This window comes from Aptenodytes forsteri, unplaced genomic scaffold (genome assembly GCF_000699145.1).
Source record: "Aptenodytes forsteri isolate BGI_AS27 unplaced genomic scaffold, ASM69914v1 Scaffold2, whole genome shotgun sequence".
Taxonomy (NCBI): Eukaryota; Metazoa; Chordata; class Aves; order Sphenisciformes; family Spheniscidae; genus Aptenodytes; species Aptenodytes forsteri.
This window is the reverse complement of record NW_008795695.1, coordinates 12,407,578-12,413,329: the sequence shown is the minus strand read 5'-3', so window position 1 is coordinate 12,413,329 and position 5,752 is coordinate 12,407,578.

The following is a 5,752-nucleotide window of genomic DNA, read 5'->3' as shown; positions in this document are numbered from 1 at the left end:
CTAGTGTAAGCACTGCTCAGCAACAACTAAAACATGGGTGTGTTATCAACATTGTTCTCATCCTAAATCCAAAACACAGCACTGTACCAGCTACTAGGAAGGAAATTAACTCTATCCCAGCTGAAACCAGGACACCTTCCTACCTGACCGCTTCCCATGGAGGATCAAGGGGACACCTTGTGGGTTTCCATGTCCTTTGCCACCCAGAATCCTGCAGTTACTCTTGTTTTGCTCCAGGTGTCCCTCAGCAGTATCACTGATGGTCACACTGATGAGCAATGAGGGGTAACAGTCAGGGGACTGGATGAGCCTTGCCCACCTCTCTACAACACCCAGTATCTGGGCATCTACCAAACAGCAAACCTTCCATGGCAGCATGTTTGGTCAGCAGACAGGTTCCTTTATTCCCTACAGAAGGGGATCTCCAGCTGCTACCACTTGCTGCTGATGCTCAAGCTGGGCACAGCTGGCTCTGAAGCCTCCCTTAGCAGCATCTGTTCCCCTCCCATGACTATTAGGGCTCAAACCCAACTCTCTGCATTCAGGTCTGAGCAGGGAGGAGGAACATTTCTCCTGCTGCCAGAAGTCATGAACTTCAGCAACTTCCCTCAGGGGATTTCCCATCCACCGCTCCATCCAGCACAGCCCCTAGACATCCCTCCACCTCAGGCTCTCACCTCTGTGGACACTCTGCTTATATCCCATTTACCTTCCTTAACAGTGAACAGTCTGCACACCTCCTTCCGCAGGTCCTTGGACACATAGCACCCGGACCACTACACGCCTCCCACAGGGGAGGACCCTATCACCCACAGCCCCAGTAAGATACCTGGGCCCCTCACTACAAGAAGGACGTTGAGGTGCTGGAGCGTGTCCAGAGAAGGGCAACGAGGCTGGTGAGGGGTCTGGAGAACAAGTCTTATGAGGAGCGGCTGAGGGAACTGGGACTGTTTAGCCTGGAGAAAAGGAGGCTGAGGGGAGACCTCATCGCTCTCTACAACTACCTGAAAGGAGGTTGTAGCGAGGTGGGTGTTGGTCTTTTCTCCGAAGTAACAAGTGATAGGACGAGAGGAAATGGCCTCAAGTTGCGGCAGGGGAGGTTTAGATTGGATGTAAGGAAAAATTTCTTTACTGAAAGAGTGGTGAAACATTGGAACAGGCTGCCCAGGGAAGTGGTGGAGTCCCCATCCCTGGAGGTATTTAAAAGACGAGTAGATGAGGCGCTTAGGGACATGGTTTAGTGGGCATGGTGGTGTTGGGTTGACGGTTGGACTCGATGATCTTAGAGGTCTTTTCCAACCTCAATGATTCTATGATTCTATGATTCTATGACACAACATGCCCCTGCCCAAGCCCTGTCTAGGCTGTCACCACTGACGTGCCAAGGGTACTTTCTTCACTGGTGCCGGAGTAGCTCATCAACACTGGTGTTGCACAGTCCCACGCTGTTTGCAGAAGAGTTTCTGCCTTTCCCCAGCACCCACACAAAACGCCAAAAGCTCTGCTTGCTGTATGCCCATCTCCCAGCTGAATAAGCATCCCTACACAGCAGACAGAAACCAGTCCAGCACCCCCTAATCAGCAGGCAGCTAATGACTGAGCATGCAGCTCCTTTTAAATCAAGAACCTGTCAGTCAGGAAGCAGCCAGCAGGAGACAGCAGCTGCAGAAGCCCCTAGAAGCCACCAGAATCAAATGGCATTATATAAATAGTAAGTTAAAAGTACAGAGGAAGGCAGAGCTGCACAAAGTATTGTGCAAGCACTAAATGCCATGGACAGATTTTTTCTCCTCTTCTGCAGGTGAACAAAGCTGCTCAGAAACATTTTTTCCCGATAATATGTAAGCAATTAATTATTAACATATGTATCTGTCTGACTTAATTGACTCTCTCATACTACGAGAATATTGGTACGAATGTTGATGGGCCTGGAGACGGAGGTAGAGAGTTGCCGGTCAGTAGCAGTTTGCTTCTGAAGTAAAATAACTGGTTTTGGCGCAGTTGGGGTAAGAGATGTTATACTGATATTGACAAGACCTGCATTTTTTTATTCTTCACCTCAGAGCAGGAAATCTATACTAAAATTTTAGTTTAGGGGAGAAAGGGAAAACATTTTAACAAGCTCCTTTTCTCAACAACTCCCAATTTCAGCAAATGTATGCCCATAAGTTTGAAAGGTAGTGATAAAAATGGATTAACGGAAAGTAGAGATAAGGAAACTAGTCATATAAATCGAGTTTATTTATAACTTCTTGCAATTTTCTCCTATCAGAAATGTCATAGTGAGAAAATTCCCATGCAGTCTTTCCCCTCCTATCTTACATGTCATTTTGTTTGCAATTTCTTGTCACACCGATTGCAACTTCAGTGAGCATTTTTAGAGGTGGTTATCTTTTCCTCTTTTTGCTTTCTTTGGCAAAAAGAAGTGCTGCATCTCCATTATTACTGTAGCTAGATCAAAGCAAACTTCGTTTGCTAATGGTGAGGTTTTTGTCTTTTTATAAAAACCTAAAAATCATTAGTTTACTTGCTAGTTTTAATATATTCTACTGTAAATTTGAGAAATATCCACACAGCATATTTTCCAACTCATTTCCATTTTAAGGTAATCTTCAGTTCAAGCTGAGTTTATTCTTGGATGATTTATGAAATTACTTGCTCCCCAGCAGCAGCCAGTACTGTACTGTTTTTTAGTACATGAGTGACCTCCAGTGGTATACCTGCAAAAAGTGCATCGTGTCTGGAATACAATCAAGAACAGCTAAGAACATCTGGAAGTCTCTAATGTACTAAAAAGTGCTCCCAAGAAGCTGGCTTGCTCCTTTTGGAAACCACCAGTGCTTTTGTTGGAGGAGACATTTCATTTCACTGTCTTTTCCAGAAATACCTTAACAATAATTTGGAAACTAGTTAATAGTAGTTCCTTCATCCCTATCTTGGAGAGGGAGGAACCCCTGCCAAAACTTGTTGCATGAAGGCACGCTAAGCCTCTCTCATCCTTCTGCCTCTTCACTTTTCAGTAATGAAGAAAGACCATTTTAGGTAGTATCAGAGCCGTTGTTTTTCAGACCTCTTCCTAAATAAAGTAAAAAAAAAAGATGTGCTGAATGCAAGGGTATGATGTTGAACTTAAGGCTTTGAAGCTTTCCCTCCAGCTTTTCATCCTTAGGTTATCACTCTGGTGTCCAAAGTGTACTCCAAAGTTGGTACAAGTATTATTTAAAAATATTAGACCATTTTAACTTATGCATCTAATATTGGTTTAGGTGCCCATCTTTTTGCCTTTAAATCATAGAATCATAGAATCACAGGATGGTTTGGGTTGGAAGAGACCTTTAAAGATCCTCTAGTCCACCTCCCCTGCCATGGGCAGGGACATCTTTCAGTAGATCAGGTTGCTGACAGCCCCATCCAACCTGACCTTGGTATATTAATGACATATAAGACATTACGAGTTCGAGGTAATTCTCTCCTACATATGAAGCTGTGTATGAAAAATGGTGCTGAGAGTATCTATGCTCCACATGTCTTAGAAAAACATCAGGAGACCCTGTCACATTTGACTTGCAGAGCTATTTCTTCCCCAGAGACGGGACTTTTTCCACAGTTGACAAGGAAGCTGGTCACAAGAGTTCATTGCAGCTAAAGGAGGCATCGGGGGTTCTCGAGTTCTTCTCAGACCAAGAAGGTCTTGAAGTGCACCTATTTCCACCTGAAAATGCAAATGTTTTAAACACCTTTGGAGAGACGTCCGTTTTACATTCACAGTTGATAAGGGAACAAAGACCTGTTGCATAAAGCAAGCTTTCCCCTCCTTCATCTACTTCATGCTAAGGAAATTCATGCCATTTTCCAGAGCACTATGATCTATGCGTGCAAGATGTAGGAAACATCCCTTCTGTCAAATTTTATGAGTCCTTACTTCCTGCAAGTTTGAGGGACTGCAGGAGGAAAATCTTGCAGTATTGTGGCCTTTTGTCTCCTAAAAAGACTTCACATACAGTGGAACATGAGTCAACATCATCCCCCTTTTTTAGGAGGATTGTGCTGGAAGAGTTCCAGCAGGCTGTCTCCCCCCCCCCCACCCCCCCACTCTTCAAAGGCAAATAAATTTGTTACACAGTGTAAGGTAGGTTTTTTTAAAGTGGCCATGTGCTCTTCAAACATGTTCAGCCTGGGGTCTTTTACTACATTAGAAATAATGTCAGAAATCAAATGTTAGGGGAAGAAAACAGGTTAAGGAGACGAGGAATTGCTTTTATACTTGATGCAATGACTTCCCTACATATGTACTTGTGGTTTAACCCCAGCAGGTGGCCCAGCACCACACAGCCGCTTGGTCACTCCCCCACAATGGGATGGGTGAGAGAACTGGAAGGTGTAAAAGTGAGAAAACTCGTGGGTTGAGATAAAGACAGTTTAATAGGCAAAGCAAAAGCTGCGCACACAAGCAAAGCAAAACAAGGAATTCATTCACCACTTCCCATGGGCAGGCAGGTGTTCAGCCATCTCCAGGAAAGCAGGGCTCCATCACGTGTAATGGTGACTTGGGAAGACAAACGCCATCACTCCGAACGTCCCCCCTTCCTTCTTCTTCCCCCAGCTTTATATACTGAGCATGATGTCATGTAGTCTGGGATATCCCTTTGGTCAGTTGGGGTCAGCTGTCCCAGACGTGTCCCCTCCCAACTTCTCACGCACCCCCAGCCTACTCGCTGGCAGGGCAGCGTGAGAAGCAGAATGAGAAGCAGAAAAGGCCTTGACTCTGTGCAAGCACTGCTCCCCTCCCAACTTCTCACGCACCCCCAGCCTACTCGCTGGCAGGGCAGCGTGAGAAGCAGAAAAGGCCTTGGCGCTGTTTAATCACTGTTCAGCGATAACTGATATCAACTGATTCAGTTGATACAACACTGTTTTGGTCACAAATTCAAAACATAGCACCATACAAGATACTATGAAGAAAATTAACTCCATCCCAGCCAAAACCAGTACAGTACCCCAAAAGATGACATCCCTTGAAAGGGTACTTTTTGGTAACCTGCCTTGTTCAGCCTGTAGGCCCAGCAAACAGGTTATCTGTAACCTGCTTCTCTGTGCCAAGAGCATCTCTCCAGGTGTGACACGGACACAAAGATCTCTGCACGAAGTGCTGCCGAGCCGTGTGGGCAAGTGAAGGGAGAAACTACAGTGCAGACGCAGGTGTCTGTGCATTTCAGCCCTGCAGAAGAGCACAGACGACCGCAGAGTGTGAAGTTTTATTGTGTACATAAAGTGGGAAACAAAGCCATAAAAGAGATTTACATGTGTGTTCCTTATTCTTCTGCCTGGAATACACAGCTTGGCTCCACTTGTGAAGGCAAGCAATTGCTTGTGATTCATTTGCCAACCCACACAATCACAGAGGTTTTCACTGGCAGAGATTTCCACAAAGGACTCTTTAGAGGTTTTTTTAAATAGCACAGTTACCTTCATGCGCTGGAGCAGTTTCTGAACCATCCTCAAGTACGGTGATGTACCACACGATTTTAAACTGAACACCGCAGTGTGTCGTAAATTAACGACTTCCTGACACAAGTTCTGTGGGACCACAAAATCCCATTTCTTAAGTACATCTAACTTGCTATTTTTCATAAAGACTGATGCTTTGGCAAGGTTCTTTTGAATAAGTTGGTACTGGATAATAGGTTACATTGCATATAGTTTCCATCCTGTATATTATCTATTCAGCTTTCTAACCCACAGGTGGCAAGAT